This window comes from Loxodonta africana, chromosome 1 (assembly GCF_030014295.1).
Source record: "Loxodonta africana isolate mLoxAfr1 chromosome 1, mLoxAfr1.hap2, whole genome shotgun sequence".
Taxonomy (NCBI): Eukaryota; Metazoa; Chordata; class Mammalia; order Proboscidea; family Elephantidae; genus Loxodonta; species Loxodonta africana.
Genome location: NC_087342.1, coordinates 98568905 through 98587238, shown reverse-complemented (window position 1 = coordinate 98587238; position 18334 = coordinate 98568905). Strand labels below are relative to the sequence as shown.

At 46.6% G+C, this 18334-nt stretch overlaps 1 long non-coding RNA gene across 1 annotated transcript in view; it reads right to left on the bottom strand.

Moving 5' to 3' along the window:
• The window catches only part of LOC135231406 (uncharacterized), a 34102-nt gene extending 17457 nt beyond the window's left edge, over positions 1 to 16645 (bottom strand). Inside the window, exon 1 of the long non-coding RNA XR_010322000.1 lies at positions 807 to 16645. This is a non-coding gene — a long non-coding RNA (uncharacterized LOC135231406). The remainder of the gene's footprint in view (positions 1 to 806) is intronic.
• Positions 16646 to 18334: the final 1689 nt, after the last annotated feature.

Sequence of the window (18334 nt, the reverse complement as noted above, 5' to 3'; positions counted from 1 at the left end):
GGGGAAATTGAAACCCTTATCCACTGCTGGTGGGAATCCAAAATGGTCCAGCTGTTACGGAAAACAGTGTGGAGGCTCCTCAAAAAACTAAAAATAGAACTACCATACCCAGTGCCGTCGAGAACTACCATCTGACCCAGCAATTCCACTCCTAGGTATATACCCAAAGACTTGAAAGCAGTGACTCAAAAAGAGACTTGTACACCAACGTTCATTGCAGCACTACTCACAACAGCCAAAATGTGGAAACAACCTAAATGCCTATCAACAGATGAATAGATAAAGAAATGTGGTCCATACGTACAATGGGATATTACTCAGCCAGTAAGAGAAATGAAGTCTTGATACATGCTACAGTACGGATGGAGTTTGAAGACATTATATGCTGAGTGAAATGTCAATGACAAAAGGACAAATATTGCATGACCTCACTTAGATAAAAAGACCGGAAAAGGCAAATACATAGACACTAAAGTTCATTAGTTGTTACCGGGGGTGGGAGAGAGGGGTAAAAGCAGGCTAATGGTGATGGAAAAATCACATTGATTAAGGGTAGGGTTGCACAGCCGATTACTGTAATTGTTGTCAATAAGTTATACACCTGTAAAAAGTTGAATCGGCAAAAGTTGTGTAATAGATATATTTACAACAATGACAAAAAAAAAAAAAAGAGTAGCTGCTGAGGCTGCTCATGTACAAGAAAAACTTCATGGAATTTGGTTTCTTGCTTTGGCGGTTTAGGGTCATGGTTTCACGGAAACTTCCAGTTAATTGGTCTAATGAGGTGTTTAGAGCTTCTGTCCTACCTCCAGTTCACTGGGTAGAGCCTGGGGTCTTAAAAGCTTGCAAGCGGGCTTCCAAGTCACAACAATTAGTGTCCATTTGCCTGGAGCAACAGCAGAAGAAAGGGAGTCAGGAATAGAAGGAGGGTATGGAACGTGTGACTAACTTCCTCCATGAACAGCTGCCTCCTTGGCCATGAGACCAGAAGAGATGGATGGTGCCCGGCTTCCGTTACTGGATGTTTTGATCAAAGATTCTGTAAAAAAAAAATCCTGATCCAAATGGGGAAATGCAGAACAGAATTTCGAATTCTCATGACCCCAGGCTTCCTGGAGCCATGAAGCCTGGATGGACCTCTGACTACTGCCCTGAGTTAATCTTTAAACCTTAAACCAAAAATATCCCTTGAAGTCTCCTTAAAACCAAACAATAGTTTAGCTCAACTAGTAAAAAAGGTCTGCCTTGATTGAGCGTTATGCTCTTTTAAGAACTATCTATATGGGATCAAATTGACAGCAGCAATTTGAAAGATTGGATCGAAACCTTAGGGGGGCAGTGAATTTATGTTAATGGAGGAGGAACAACTCAGAAAAGGAGGGTGAAAATGGCTGCACAACTCGAAGAATGTAATCAATGCCACTGAATTATACGCGTAGAAACTTGAATTGGCATACGTTTTCCTGCGTGTATTTTTGACAACAACAAAATAAATAAAATGAAAGAAAACCCTGTGGAGCACAGTTCTACTCTGACACACATGGGGTCCCCATGAGTCGGAATTGAGTCAAGGCAGCTGTTTTTCTTTCGGGCACCCCTTGCTGTCCTCCAGCTGCTCAGACTCACTCTGCACAGCACCTCCACAGGCAAGTCCTCTGTGCGCAGACCCTTCCTACGCTTGTCTTCAAAACTGACCTGTTCCATGCGCTCTTCCTTTGGTCCCTGTTCTCTATTCCACACCAGCTCACACGTCTGACAAGTGAATTCATGTTACTGGGTTAATGTGTCACCCTCACGAGTCACAGATGTGCTTTTCTGATGGGGGCCTTCTGGAGACAAGGCCCGTGCCCAGAGCTGAGTGACGCAAAGATCCCCAGGAAAACAAAGAAGCCACCCTGGTGCTGTCTCACTTCCTCTATTCCACCCCTATTTTCCTCCTTCATCCCATCCACTCCCTTGGCACAGCTGGCCATGGCCACAGGTCCCAACTCAGCAAATGCCAGGACCCCACCCTCCACTGCCACTCTGCCTGAGCTGCTGTACTGAAAGCGAAAGGAGTTGGAACAGACAGAAAAAATAATAAAACCACTGAAACAGAAGAAACAGCTGGCAGAATATTGGAAAAATTCCCCAGGCGGGAATTCCCAGCCCTCAAGGGCTGCCAGGCTGAGGAAGTTCTTAAAGAAAAACCTTGAAATTCATTCTTGACATTGTTCCCACCTCATGGAGGCCCCTGGCCTGCGTTCCTGCCCTGTTCCAGAGAGAAGCATGTTTTGGAGTTGAGTTCTGGGGGTCAGAGCAGGGCTGGGGTAGGGGGATGGAGGGGAGAATGAGCCTGCCGGTTGGGGGCAGAAGGTGCCTGAGGGTCTGGACCTTCTCTCCAGGCAGAAGGAGGAGGAGGCCTGGCCAAGCCCCTGGTGAGAAAGGAGTGTGCAGGTGTAGGGAGGGGCACTTTACGAGCTGGACCGGCAGCAGCCGGGCAGTGGCCGCCAAAAACTCAAGTTGGCCCCGAGAGCCTACATCCATTCAGAAAACACAGATGAACACTGGAAGAGGTTGAAACAGGGACCTGGTGTGGGTTTCTGGGAGTCTGGAGAGGGTGTGGCCCTGGTTGGAGGCAGGGGGACAATGGCAGTAGAGCTACACCCCCACCACACACACAAAAGCATGGCTCCAGCTGTGCACAGGGGCCTGCAGGCTGGCCACCGATGAAGAAATGTGAAGGGTCCTGCAATCCCACCTGGGGAGAGGGGCGATGGGGAGAGGGGCAATGGGGAGAGGGGCGATGGGGAGTGGGAGTGGCCTGGGACTCACCTGAACCCTGAATTTGGGGATTGGCTGTTGGAATCCAGAGAGAAGGACCAAGAACAGACAGTATGTCTTCCAGCTGAGCCTGGGAGGCCCTTGGAGCTCCTCATTGTGGGCTAAGGGCCCAATGCCCCAGAAAGGCTCCGTCACCCCTTGAAATTGCAGTTAATGATAATAAAAACAATAATCCACAATGAACCTGGTCAGTCAGTCCTCTTTCACCAAGGAAGGAATGATTTATGCCAAGTCCAGTAATTCCAGGCCTGACGAATCTTCCAAGCCCTATCTGACTGATTATTTTGTCTTCATTCACCCCTCTCCCCTGCCCAGTGAGGCTGTGGGCCTGCACCACCCCCCTGAACCCACAAAAGTCCATTCGTCTGCCCCTGCTCAACTCCACACACCACCCCAGATTCATCTTCCTAAAGCCCTGGCTCCCTCCTCCCCCTGCTCAAATTTGCCACCCTGCTCAAATTTGCCACCCTCCAGACTCACCGACGTTACCTGGCCAGCCTGACCTCTCACCACTTCATTATTGCCAGTTGTAGAGGCTTGGAGTGTCATGGTTCAGAGCACGGGCTCCAGGTTTGAACCCTGGCTCCACCACTCAGTGCCTTTACTTCCTCATCTGTGAAATGGGGATAATAGCAATACCAACTTCACATGGGTATTTTGAGGATTAAATAAGTAAATAAATACAAAGTGCTTGAAACAGTGCTTGGCATGCAATGAGCTTTCAATAAATGTTAGCTGTTATTATTTATACTGTTGTTATTCACTAGGATATCCACAGAGGAGGAATTTCTGTTTTGGTTACATCTGTATCCCGGTGGCTAGAACAGTGTCTAGCACATACTAGATGCTCAATTAATGTTGGTTGAATTTATTGTTGTAAACTCTCTGTTCCAACCAAACTTTCCCAGGACTGTACGTTCCTACCTCTACGCTCTTGCTCACACCACCCCCTCCTGAAGGGCCCTTACCCCAGCTCGTGTAATTCCTACCAGTACCTCAAGTTACAGCTCCAGCCCCCCTCCCCTCGGGAACCCCACCCCAGGCTCAGAACCTGCACGAAACAGGCACTCAGGGAAGGCTCCGCGGTTTGTGGATTGGCTGGGAGTTTTTATACTTTGGCTCCGAAACAGTGTTTCCTCTATTTATGTCCTTTATCTTGTGGCTTTGACATTCAGAGAGGCTTCCCAGGTGTGGCCACCTGAATAACCAGACATGTGGTTTCCCAGTCACCTTTTTGGGCTTCCTAATTGACAAGTTGAGAGACAAGGCATCTGTTTGCCCAAGAAATAGGAGCCAGGCAGCTCTACATCAACAGGCTGCTTTCCGCTCTGGATGGGGGCAACAGCTGCCGAAAACTTGGCTGTTTACACACTAAAAAAAGAAATTCCATGGTGACCAGTTGACTCAAGCCAGCTCTCAATGTGAGACAGTGGTTTAAAAGTAATCCCTGATGACACCAAACGTTCTCCACCCAGTCCTCAATAAAAACAAAAAAGAAAACAAGGGAGAAACTTGAGCAGGAGTAGGCATGAGTCAGTACTATAAATGGCTTGGTGTCCTGCAGAGAGTGGCGGAAGCTGCAGTGGATCTCAAAGGTCAGCAGTCAATAGCCCACTCCAGGCAGGCATGCCTCTGCGCACACCCCTCGGGGGAACGGGAATAAGCCACACTGAACTCCACAGAGCCCCAGACTCACAGCATGGGCCCTCACCCAGCAGAGCTGGGTTCCAACCAGCCCGACCAGTTTTCAAGTTGTGTGGGGTAGAGAATTAGTCTCTCTGAACCTCAGTTTCTTCATCTGTAAAATGGCAAAAATCATTGGGATCTCTAAGGTCAACAGCCTAACAGCCCACTCCAGGCAGGCATGCCTCTACACATACCCCTCCAGGGACCAGATACGCACCGCTTCTTAAGAAAGGTCTTCCTGGAAGGCTGGGGCAGGGAAGGACAAGGCACTGACCTTTATGAGTGCCTGCTATAGACTAGGTCCCGCGGGGCTCTCTGCATAGCTTGATTTTGTATTTCCCTCGCACCCACCATCTGAGCACTAATTAGATGCTAGGTCTTCTTCTAAGTGCTTTACATACATAGCTCTCTTAATCCTTGCCTGCAGCCGGGGAGGTAGGTCTGATGATTTTTGCCATTTTACAGATGAAAAAACTGAGGTTCAGAGAGGCTAATTCTCCACCCCCACCCAACCTGAAAACTGGTCAGGCTGGTTGGAACCAGCTGTGCTGGGTGAGGGCCATGCTCTGAGTCTGGGCTCTGTGCAGTTCACTGTGGCTGTTTCCCACTAGAGTCTCCAATTCCACCACCATGCTTCTTGCCTCCCAGACACTGCTATCACGTGAACTTTGCTCTCTAGCCCTGTGGACCCAGAAGAAGGGCTTGCTGATAAGAAGGACATCGCCCAGGTTTATTGTTTCCTCCCAGCCTCTCTGGCGACACCTGAGCCCGCCACTTACCTTTCCCTCCCCTACACACACTCACACACTCATGCTCACAGTCACAACCCCACACAGCCAGTCACAGTCACTCTCAGACACACAAACAGCAACATCCACACTCACACATTCACATAGACACATTCACACACACTCTCACCCATCTCTGGGGTGTGGATTCAGAAGACTACCAGGCTTGGAGATACACTTTCTAGAAAATCACATTGGCCTCTCCTGACGTCTGTCCCAAACCACTGGAATTACTTTTTTTTATTTTTAGCCCATCTCAGGCCTAATAAATCAATGAGCCTCTCTCCAAGGACCACAGTCGCCCCTTCCTGTAACTGCCGGCAAACCTGGACACACAGTTGGCCTGGAGTTGAGAAGTGGCTTTCTTCCCCAGCTGGATTCCAGGTGCCTGCACTGACCACACTGCCACCTTGTGGCTTGAGCTCAGAATGGCAGGCTCTGCACCTAGGGGTTAACCACTTCCCAGGAAGGTCCTGGAAGCCAAGTGGGCGGTTAGGTGAGGTCTGCATCCAACTGCCCCTCTTCAACAGATGGGCAAACTAAGTAAATGAAGACCCCCTTTTCTTCACCTGACCCTCAGGACCACCAAAAGATCAGACATTTCACAGGCACATCCCGCAGGTTTGGCAACTGGACCAGCACATGGCAGGGTCCTCACAGCAATCAAGCCCACATTGTGATTGATGACCTATTATCATGGAATTATTGGCCAAATCTGTATCTTCTTGACATCCTTAGGATCATTCTAACAGTGGACTTGGCTACGCTGCGTGGCCTCTGATACTAACTAGCCAAGAGACTCCCCTTCCCCAAAGCCTTGGTGGGTCTGCCTGTGGCCCTTGGCCTGCAGCTGGGGTTCATGGAGGTAGGTGTGGCTGACCCTCCCCTCGACTTCACTCACCCCACCTGTGACACTCAGGTCCCTGCCTTTGGTGAGGTAGCCCAGGAAGTGTGCCTATCTTTCCTCCTTGAGCCCAGGGTCAGGGTGTTTCAGGCAGAATGATTCTGTCAGGTCTCTTGTTTTTACTTAATTTCATTTTCGGCCCTAGGTACAGAAGAGGGAGTTAGTCCCGCTCCTCTGCCCCACAGGCAGCCATTCAAAATACTTCTGTTTGTTTGTGTTCTAAAGCGCAGTGCTTTGTGGGCATGTGTCTTTGTTTGCGTAAGTGGCACCAAGCTGCAGATACCTCTCTTTCCACTCGGCGCCATTTTCAAGCTCTGAGCTGCATCTAAATCCAGCTCACTTTTTTCTAACTGCCGCACAGCATTGCATAGTATCTTATTTCAAGACCGGTTTTTTTCATTACCATTTATGTCACACACTGAATGTGTTGTGGATGTACCTGGGAGCAGAGTTAATGGATAAAACATGTCAGAGGGTGGAAGGGATTGGAGTTTAGACTCTGTTAATGCTTATGGAAGGGATGGCACTTTTTAGCCATGAGTTGTGTTTCCTAGAACACAGCTCAGGATTGTGGAATCTGGGTGCCCTTAACTAGGCATGGCCGTCCAGAGACCTGAGCCTTCACCTCAGTTCTGCCACCAACTGACAAGGACTGTCAGCAGGCCCTTCCCCTCTAACCCCTGGGGTTCTCACACATCGAACAGCGGGTTACATTAAGGCCTTTCTAAGCCTGTCTACTTTGAATAGCCCGTGACCCTCGGGTTGTTGTCTAGGATTCTCTACCACCAGCCCTAGAATTGATTATTTATCTAATAGGTTCTTATCAAACACCTGCTCTGAAGCCAGAGCATCTAGCTTCCAATCCCAGCTCCCCTACTTGCTGTTGTGTGACTCTGGGCAAGTTACTTGTCTGTGCCTGTTTCCTAAAACAGAGACAGTACTAGCACCTATGCTGAGGGTTGCTGTGAAGATTAAAGAAATTACAGTAATACCTGCAAACAGTCCCTGGCACCTACCAAGTGCTTAGTAAAGGTTATTGTTTTTCCATGTAGTCTCCAAATAGCTCAATGAATAGTATTAATTTTACAGATGAAGAGATCAAGGCTCAGGGAGCAAAGTAACTTGCCCAGACTTGCGTGATGATGTTCCCAGGAGCAAAAGCTGACTCTGAGAGCTGAGCTCTTCCACCAGACTCCCGACCTGGTTGCCTGCTGTGCTCCCTGGAGACTTTATTCCAAACCTTCCTGCTGCTGAGCTGAATAATGAGAAGTAACCCTGGCCCTGGTGGTCTTCAAGTCCTCGTCGGCATCCATCTGTACCAGGACCTTTATACCCACCAGTCCTTTCTGAGAAAGAACCCAACCCCTTGGGTGCCCACGTTCACCAAGCAACCTCTGAGCCAGTGTGAATCCCAACGTCAGGCCTGCTGATAGCCCTAAGCACACAAATGCCTGGAAGGGCACAGGCCCGATGAATTACTCAGGCCTTAGGGTCAGCAGTTCGAATTCACCAGAGCGCTCCTTGGAAACTATGGGGCAGTTCTATTCTGTCCTATAGGGTCACTATGAGTCAGAATTGACTCGACAGCAACAGGTTTGTTTTTTTGGTTTTTGGTATGCACTTGCAAGGAGCCCTGGTGGTGCAGGGGTTAAGTGCTCAGGTGCTAACTGGAAGGTCAGCAGTTCAAGAAAGATGTAGCAATCTGCTTCTGTCAAGATTTCAGCCTTGGAAACCCTATGGGGTAGTTCTACTCTGTCCTATAAAGTTGCTGTGAGTTAACATCGACTTGATGGCAATGGGTTTTCTTGTGTTTACGCGCTTACAGGAGCCCTGGCGGTGCAGTGGTCAAGGGCTCGGTTGCTAACCACAAGGTTGGAGGTTCAAACCCACCAGCCACCCCTCGGGAGAAATATGTGGCAGTCTGCTTCTGTAAAGATTACAGCCTCAGAAACCCGATGGGACAGTTCTACACTGAACTATGAGTCGTAATCTACTCGATGGCAACAGGTTTGGAGTTTTGGAATGCACTTACCGTTTTTCCTTTCCCTCCCAGTAAGATGACCATCTATACTTACCACTGTCAGAAAGAAACAGCCTTGTTTTTTCCTGGAGTCACAGAATCCTGGAATGTCAATGCTAGAAAGGACCTCGGAGACCATGGGGACTTGATGTAGCAAATTCTTTTCCTGTCACGGGCTGGTTCTGCCTGAAGCAGTGGTTTGAGGCCATGTTAGCTGGGCTGGAAGGACGCCGTGGTCATTCGGTCCAGGGGCACAGCATGGAGAAGCGGGCAGGCTCTCATGCAAGGCCTGTGCCACCCTTAGCCCAACTGCCCCTTCTACAGACGGGCAAACTGAGTAAACGAAGACCCCTTCTTTCTTCACCTCAGGCCCACCAGATCTGACATTTCACAGGCACACCCCGCGGGCACAGGATGGGTGGGAACACCAACTGGACCAGTATATGGTAGGGCCCTTATGGGGATCACAAGTGATTGCTCACACTCATCACAAAATTAGGGTTCATGGCCTGATGTATTTATCTTCTTGGCACTCTTTGAAATTATTCTAATAGATTTCATGAAGGCTGGAGCATAGCCCACAATCCACTTGACCTTGCCCACTTCAATGCATAATTGTAACATGGGAGTGTACTCTAGCCATCGAAACGATCCCATATTTGTTTCTCTTTTGGAAAACAATGAAAATATTTGCTGGGAATCCCAAGACAGCCATTCTGAAAACCAGTGTTAATGACAAAACAGATTAAAGAGCATCCCTTAATGCAAAGGAAGAATCCAGAATGACAGCACTTGTGTGCTGGCAGGCCAGGGCCACAGACGCAGTGCCCTAAGGGTGGTGCTGACCCAGTATTCCTGTAGAATCAAAACTAAGGGGCCCCAAAACCCCAAACCTATCAGGTTGTTCATTCACAACCTATCCAGTCCCAGGACTCTAGGTCAGGGCAGACCACGAAGCAGTTGTTTGTGTTCAGTGGGGAGTGGCCACTACTTCACAAGGTCTCACGACAGAAATATGGTATTATGGCCACAAAGCTCCCAACACACATGAGTGTTTCAGGGCAGGCGTCTGAGAGTCACCTGGGTACAATAAGAAGCATCTCCAGGTCCCCTTGTGGTCCTGACACAAGTGCTGGGCTTGGACTCAGGAAGCTATGGGTTTCAAGCCAGGCTCAGGCCTCTTATCTGCATGACCTTGAGGACGGCACTTCCTCTTTCTGGAATTCAGTTTCCTCATTTGCAGTGTGGGTCCATGATATCACCTCCCTGACACCACCTAAGCAGAAATTTCCCACCCTAAGCGCACAGAATAAAAAAAAAATACCACGATGGAGAAAAACTACTTAAGAAAACCAGAAGCTATTGGGTCATTTTCTTCCTGTTTTATCTGCACTGTAATTTTGCTACCAGGGTCATAGGTTACTTTTTTTTTTATATAAGGTTTTTTTCTTTTATTGTACTTCAGATCAAGGTTTACAGAGCAAGTTAGTTTCTCATTAAATAATTAATACACATTGTTTTGTGACAATGGTTGTCAACCCCAAAATGTGTCATCTCTCTCCTGTTCTCAACCTTGGGTTTACCATTACCAGCTTTCATTATCTCCTCCTGCTTTCTGACCTTGCCTCTAGGCTGGTGTGCCCATTTAGTCATTTTGTTTTATGGGCCTGTCTAATCTTCGGCTGAAGGGTGAACCTCAGGAGTGATCTCAGTACTGAGCTATAAGGGTATCCAGGGGCCATACTCTCACGGTTTCTCCAATCTCTGTCAGACCAGCAGGTCTGGTCTTTCGTTTGTGTTAAAATTTTGTTCTACATTTTTCTGCAGCATAAATTACTTCTGAGTTTAAAATGAGTAATTAAAGGGAGTAGGGTAGGAAAAAGCTGACCTTGGTATCTTCCAGGGCCTCTGTGCCAGGTGCAGTTGTTGGTCTTTTACATTCGTTACCTCATCTTTTTGTCCCAACAAGCCTGGAAGGGAAGCAGTGTGGCTCCCACTTCACAGCTGAGGAGACTGAGGTTCCTGAAAAAGTCGCAGCTGCGCCGCAATCAAAGCCTACCTGATGCGCCAGGAGGGGCTATACTAATGTTTGACAGTGCTATCGAGGTCAGGACTCCAACTCTAGGGAAAACAGAATCTTCTCCTTCTCCTGAAACATTACCACAAACTCCCTGAGAAAAGCTTTCCTTATCAGAGCAATATTCCAGGAACCTGCTTCAGGGGGACCAACTCTGGGTTCATTTAAGACTAGGCTATTATTAAATAATGGCTTTGGGTAATATGGCCAGAAAGATTTCAACATACAAACTTACTTGTAGAATATTTGCTTGTGAGTCATTGTTTAGGGGCACTGAGCTTCTGTTAAGGATGATGGAAAAATGTGAAAATGATAGTGGTGGTGGTGGCACAACATAATGAACATAATGCCACTGAATTGTACACATAAAAAATGTTGAAACGGCAAATACTTTGTTATATATATATATATTCTCACCACAATTTAAAAAACCTTGTTTCTGTATAACAAACACCGTTTTCAAGTTGTAGTCTTCTATTCTGCAACAACACAACTCATTCTTTAAACAAATATTCTAAGTATACTATAATAAGAAACATCTAACAATGATTACTAGGAGTGCTTGTCTCGAAGAAGGAAAAAAGGGCAAGGTAAATTTTAAAATGTCCTGCCACTTACAAGCAGATTCTTTCAAAAGACAAATGCAGATACATGGTATTTCTGAAATTCCGTGAGTGGGTAGCCCATCTGTTCTCCCGTGCCCCGAGCCACCACCTGTTGCCAACATGTCTGTGGCCAATAAGGGCCTGCCCTGGTAACACAGTGCCACACCCCACGCTGCCCCACCCTGATACTGAAACTGAGGCTGATGGGGCAATGCTGAGCCACCCAGCTGAAGGGAGCGGACAAGTTCCTTTGCGGCCTGGAAAACCTTCCTTGAAAGAGCAGCCGCCATTCTCACGCTCACAGGTGTCTGCTCTTGCTCAAGAGTCCCAGTATGAGGGATTGGACTGGACTATGGGATAGAAAATGATACTGACCAAGAGTGAGCTTCTTGGATCAAGTAGACACATGAGACTATGTGGGCAGCTGTCTGGAAGGGAGATGAGAGGGCAGAGGGGGTCAGAAGCTGGCCGAAGGGATGCGAAAATACAGAGTGGAGAGGGGGAGTGGGCCGTCTCATTAAGGGGAGAGCAACCAGGAGTATATAGCAAGGTGTATATAAATTTTTGTATGAGAGACTGACTTAATTTGTAAACTTTCACTTAAAGCATAATAAAAATAATAAAAAAAAAAAAAATAAGAGTCCCAGTCTGGCCAGTGAGGGGAGTGATAAAAAAAAAAAAAAGCAGAGCACAAGGGGACAGGCTCTCGGGCTGGCACAGCCACAAGCTGCTGGGTGAATCAGACCTGCGTGAACTCCCTGAGCCAAGAATTATTTGTCATTGTCTGAGGCTTTATCTGCTGGCGAGATGGACAAGAGGCCAGGGCCCTCTCAGGATGAGGGGTTTACCAGCCAGGCTGGGGCACACTGCCATACCACATGCCACGGCTGGTCACGCACAAGGAGCACTGGACCAGGAGTCAGGAGGCCGAGCGCCCGGAGACTGCCCCAGCTGGGCTCTGTTAATGAGCAGCTCATTCCACCTCCCTGAGCCTGAGGCTCTTCCTCTGTTGGCGGCTTTAGGAGCTTCATAACCAGGCTGCAGGAGTTTCTCAGACACTTGCATTTAAAAATACATATACTTAGCAATTTTTAAAAGTTTTTTTTTTTTTTTTTTAACATAAGACATATTCGATCATAGGCATATTAACGTGCTGGTGTGAATTTGTGCCACTAGGCTATTTTAGGGCAGACCTTCCTATCCTGGGATTGCAAAATGAATTGCTAAAAAAAAAGAATCACCATTTACTTCTCTGTACAACCAAAATACAGACATTTCATTCGAAAAAAAAAAAAGTTTAGCTACATTTGTTTGTTGATTTGTGATTTAGGAAATTCCACGTGTTACAGAGTAGAACTGCTCCAAAGGGTATTCTTAGCTATAATTTTTACAAAAAGGAGCCTTGGTGGTGCAACGGTGACGCGCTCAGCTGTGAAGCTAAGGGTCGGCGATTCAAACCCACCATCAGCTCTGTGGAAGAAAAGACCTGACAACCTGCTCCTGTAAAGATCAGCAGCCTTGGAAGCCCTATGGGGCAGTTCTGTTCTGTGCTCAGGTATGCTAAGAGCTAGAATCGACATGGCCACACAACAATCTTTACAGAAACAGAACCAGGCCTGTTTCTTCCCTGGTGCCCCCAGGGTAGGTTTGAACCACCAACCTTTTGGTTACCAGCCAAGTACAAACCCTTTGCACCACCCAGAGACCTTGGGCTTGGCTACTTTAAAGTTTTAAAGTCACTGTCACTGGTGACCTACACCTCTGTGGTCTTCTCTGACATTCTACTCATCTACAATTCTAAACCCTTAACAAATCCATAGGTTTTTAAACTTGTCACTCCACATAAAGCCTTGTCCTTTTCTGCCTTTGTGCTTCTATAAGCACGTGGCTCTTCTCTTTATAATCTTCCGGCTTTCTAACCAAACCCCGTTCTTCAGCACTGAGCTCAAGGGTAACCTCTTCCACACAAAACACCTAATACGGTTCTTGGACCTAGGTCTAGTTTTCTTCATGTGCAAATGGGTAACAGAACCTTCCTCAAGTGGTGAGGTTTAAATGAGCCGGTGGTATACATACATGTAAAAAGCTTAGCAAAGTGTGTGCACACAAGAGCTCAAGGAACAGTAGTTACTATCTTTGTTACTATTATTGTTCTCACAGTAGAGACGACTCTGTGAGGTCAAAACAGACTCAATTCTACTAAAGATAGATGTGGGACCTCTGGCAAAGATTTTGACCCAGTGATTTCTCAATGGGGCAGTACTGCCTCCTAGTGGGTGGTTGAGAAAACGATGGGGCTTTTTGGTTGTCACACTGGCCAGGGAGCCATAACTGGCTTTAGCGGAAGGGGGCATAGATGTTAATGAGCATCTAGACACAACTACTCACGGCCATGGGACTGAGCCCACCTCCCCCACCCCCATCCCCCACAGAGTAAAGCGCTTTTATGTTTTGCAAAAGCCCGCTAATTTAGGATAAGACCATTATAGAAGAGTTGAAACGGAATAAAGGCAGTCTTGGAGCCCTGGTGGCACAGTGGTTAAGAGGGCAGCTGCTAACCAAAAGCTTGGTAGTTGGAATCCCAGCCATACCCCTTCCGTCTTAGGATACATACTGTTTAATACCAGTCAGTACTTAAGTGCCAGAACTATTTTGACCACAATTCATGTATTAAATCACTTAACCTCTCACAACCACCTCATGGGATAGACACTGTCCTTTGTCACCACTCTGCCCCTTTTCATAACGGGAGTTATTCTGACATTACAAGGTGCAGCTCTCGGTGAGAATATCCGCCCTCATTTTCTCCAATTCGGCAGTCTGTTCCTCGTCTTGGCATGCCACCCCTATTTCCATTAAAGCTTATTTCACCTCCCTTACCATATTCCAGTAAGTCTGGTCTATTATTACTTCCTGTCTGTAGTTTTTATAATGGCTTCAAATGGGTTCAATCATCTGTGTCTCTAGCAGTCATACTTGACATTTACATACTGAAATACCTGTTTTATACATTGCTTTTGTATTAATGGCTTTTTTTTAAACATGAACATGACTTTCACCTGAGAATATTCAAGGGCCATTATAAACTATTTGTTAAAGAGGGGGCCCAACTCTAACAGGGCAGAGACCACACACCCCTTCTCTGAGCTTCTTGAGTAAACAGGTGATACCCCCCATATGACAGGGTTGATAATGAAAAAGCACCTCCCCTGTGACCAGCATGTGGATTAGTTCCCTTCCTATCTAGTTGTCTACCTTCCGTCCCAAAAGTGCACTGCGAATGTATTGAAGAAGCCAAGGAAACCATTTTTTGGCGATAGTCTCACTCAGCTGCTCAGTGACACCAAGATACCCAGGGAATGCCAGGAGCCTCTGAGCCAGCGGCTCCCTACTCTTCCCCAGCCTTCCAAACCTTTGTCAGCTGTCTGAGAAAGAAAAGGCCCTCCAAACTCAGAGGGAAAGCCTGGGTAAGTTGTCTTGTCCTTTCAACTCCACAGCTTCTAGTGAAACAGAGCCAGGGCTGCCTGTCCCGACAAGGTTAACGAGCAAGAACAGGGCTGGGCAAAGTGTCTGTCCAGTGGGAAGAGTCCCAGGCTAAGGGCAAGCCTGTCCCATTTACAGTGAGACCTAGAGCAACTGGGGAGGGTTGGGGAGGGGACGGCATAAACAAATCTTAAACCTGACAAACTTTTAGACACCCAGTTCCACCTCAACAGAACTGGTAAGGAGATGACTTGCCCAGCAACATATAGCTAAAATGCTGGATACTGAATCCAGGATGGTCTACTTTGAAAATCCTTTAAGTCATCTAATGCTGTTTTAATCCTTATTTACATCTCTCCTACTTGCCTAACCTGTGGCTTCAGAAGCCCCTTTCTTGAAATGTCAGACTTCTTTAGCCGGAAACCATGGTGGCGTAGCGGTTAAGTGCTACGGCTGCTAACCAAAGGGTCGGCAGTTCATAATCCGCCAGGCGCTCCTTGGAAACTCTATGGGGCAGTTCTACTCTGTCCTATAGGGTCACTATGAGTCGGAATCCACGCAACAGCAACGGGTTTGGTTTTCTCTTGACATTGACCCCTCACCTCAATGCCCCCCCCAGTACGCAAATCAGAGGCACTTCCTGTCTGCCTATCATCAGAGTCAATTCTGTTTAAAGAGGCATCCAAGGGCCTACTGCATGTCACTGACCTAACCAGCGAACAGCCATTGACTGGGCAGTGAGCTGTACATATCCATCACGTCACTGAACCCTCACAGGATAAGTAGTTGGTTCTGATTACCCCCGTTTTACAGATGAGAGAACTGCAGATGATGTAGCTGGTCCAAACTTACACAGCTTTAAGTGAGGAAACCAGGATTTAAACCCTGGCTGCTGCTTCCAAGCCCTCAGATCTAAACATTTCATTACTCCCCGCAACAGGCACTGTTGAAGCACCTGAGTCCTTGTCCCAGCTGTGCCAGAGCCCCCGTGGGACCTCAGATAAACCCACCCACTCACCTCTACCTTTTGCATCATTTTCGTCCATGAACTGCAGTCGTGCTAATTAAGTTGGCCCTGGCTCAGGAAACAATCTTGGACAAGGCACATGGTACAGACTTCAAATTTGTCTCCATCCACCTCTCATCAAAATCATGTGAGTAAAGGAGTGGAGATTTAATCTCCAGGTCCCCTTTGAGAATCCAAGTGATCACTTACACGTGCCTACTTGGACTAAACCATCATTCCTCCCCCAACCCCCAGCAAGTTGAAAAGGTTGCTCAATCGGCTCCTAAATTGGGCCATCCAGTGTTGTTTTTAAACCACAAGGAAGTGCTTTCCTCAATCCCTGCAGTAATCTTGCCTGACCACACGAGTCTCCTGAGGTGTTAAGATTCCACTAAAAAAGGGTTGTACACTTTAAGCAAGTTGTAAGTTTTTTAAAAGCCAAATTCTGTACTACCAGCCCTCATCCTCAATACTGTCCATTACATTCCTATAAGGGTTAAAACTGCAGGTGGTGCCAAAACCAGAAATGCAGCCACAGTTAACTAGTCACAGCCTCCAATCGTGGTTTAACGCCAACCCATCCAACATGACGCAGCTTCATCCTACTTCACAACGGCAACAACGTTCGTTGCTGTTGGTAGGTGCCACTGAGCCAATCTTGACTCCGCAGAAGTAGAACCGCCCCCAATGGATTTCCTGGGCTGTAGTCTTCATGGAGGAGCCCTGGTGGCGCAGTGGTTAAGAGACTGGCTGTTAACCAAAGAATGCGACAGTTCAGCTGCTCCCCTGGAAACCCTATGGGGCAGTTCTAGCTTATAAGGTAGCTGAGTTGGAACAGACTCGAGAGCAATGGATTGTTTCATCTTTATGGAAGGTATTTGCCAGGCATTTCTATCACTGAACCAGCGGGTATGAACCACCTACCTGTTTGTTAGCAGCACTTAACAATTACGACACCAGGGGTTAAACCATCACTGAGTATCCTCAGGTCAAAGCAAAGTGGGCCTTTGTGTCAAAGACTAAGATCCATGTAGCATACTCAGAAACATACATGTCTCAGATTGTAAAACAGAGGAAAAATGTTTAAGACCATGCTTAGGAAGAGCTGTCATCTGTTAAAATACTTCCTCATATGTACATAAAACATTCTAGAAAAACCTGAACACCTTTAGGAAGTGAGACTGGAGGCATTTTCCAATGTATGATTTACATTTAATACCATAAGCATGTTTTACTTTCATTTAAAAATCTCCCCCCCCGCCCGCCCCAAATCCTGACAATAACTGAATGGTAATAATACAACATCTGACCACTGGGCTGGGAAAGTAAAAATGTCATGGGCTTAGCAGTCAAGGCTGGCCTGGGTTTTGAATACTCTTCAGCAGGATGTGATAAATGCGGACTTTTCCCCCTCCCTCTTAACAGTGATACTCAACCCTCAAGTGGTTAAATGTCATCTGAAAAGGACTCAGCAAAATGTTTGGCAGAAAGGTGCTTGAAAACCCTGAATTTCTTTCCCATGCACTCCAAGTGCCTTGCCTAAAGATTCCAGCACCTTAAAAGAAAAAGAAAGCTACTTCCAAAAATTCAGTTCTTAGCCCTTTCGAAGATCCTCCTCCAACTCCTTACGAAGTGGATGACTTCTAGTTTCAACCGCACTCTTACACACCAATTTCACGTCAAGTGGACTGCTATGCACTGGCAACTGCTGTCTATACCTAGGGCTACAAAATCAGTAACTTACTTGTCCCCATTAAACCCTGAAGAGCTGGGACACAAGCCAGCCATTTCATTTCCATGCAAACACTCCCAACTTCTTGGATTTTCTTCTAGTACTGAAGCGGGACAGGATACACCGCATCTGCTTGCTTGGAAAACCACAAACCTTCTGACTGGATACCTGGATCCACTTCACTCGTGGTCAAATAATCCTACTGCAATAAATTGTACTCAATTTCTCCTGCCCTCTTAACTTCTACTTTACAATTAAGGTATCTCTCCACTTTTCACCTCAAATTCACATAGCCTTTCCTTACCTAAATGTGACCTCTGCCTTCTTCAGTTCCCCTCTTTAACACCTTGCCATCTGACTTACAACTCATTCTCTTTTGCTCCTGAACTCTAACAGCCCTTTAAAAAGACCCTCCAATGAAGATTACCTCACTCTAAGTCCAAGAGTCTTCCCCTTAAAAAATAGCTGGGGCTGTTTGCCATGTGGGGAGGGTGTAACACAAAAATGATTGACAAATCAACATTCCAATTTGTATTTATTTGTAAATTACTCACGGAAAACTTAACATGGGTGGTTTTATCTAAACTGAATATAACTTTCCTCACTATAAACAAATTCTGGTGGCAGAGAACCAGCTGGAATAAGAGAAAAAAAAAAACTACCAGCTGCATGAACTTAAAGATTTAGAAAATCATTTCCTGAGTTAAAAAAAAAAAAGCCCAACTTCAAATCCCATCACTTATGCAAGTTTTTTTTTATACTCACAATTCCCATTGCTGTTTCAAGTGATCAATGCAAACAGCAAATAACGCACCTCCCCCACCAAACAAGGAAACACTTTAGAAGAACAGCATTCAGCAATTTAGGTTCAGCACCTTCTCCCCTTGGCTCTGATGTGAGGTTTTTGGGCTTGCCTGCAATAAAAACCACTAAAGAACATTAATTCGACCCCGTGAAATCTGAGTAAGACATGTAACTGAAAACAAAGCTGCCCATTCATAACTGCTGAGTTTTAAAAGCCGGAAGCCTCCCAGCCTATAAACTACTTTTCTGGAAGACTTAATATTGCTTGGGAAGTAAAGCGTAATATAATAGGTAGTCCCCGACTTCATGACAAGGTTCCGTCTCAGCGGTTACATCCTCAGTCAGTTCTGATACCAATTTTTTTTTTTAAGTTTTCATTATTATCCGTATTTACAAATCTTATCTT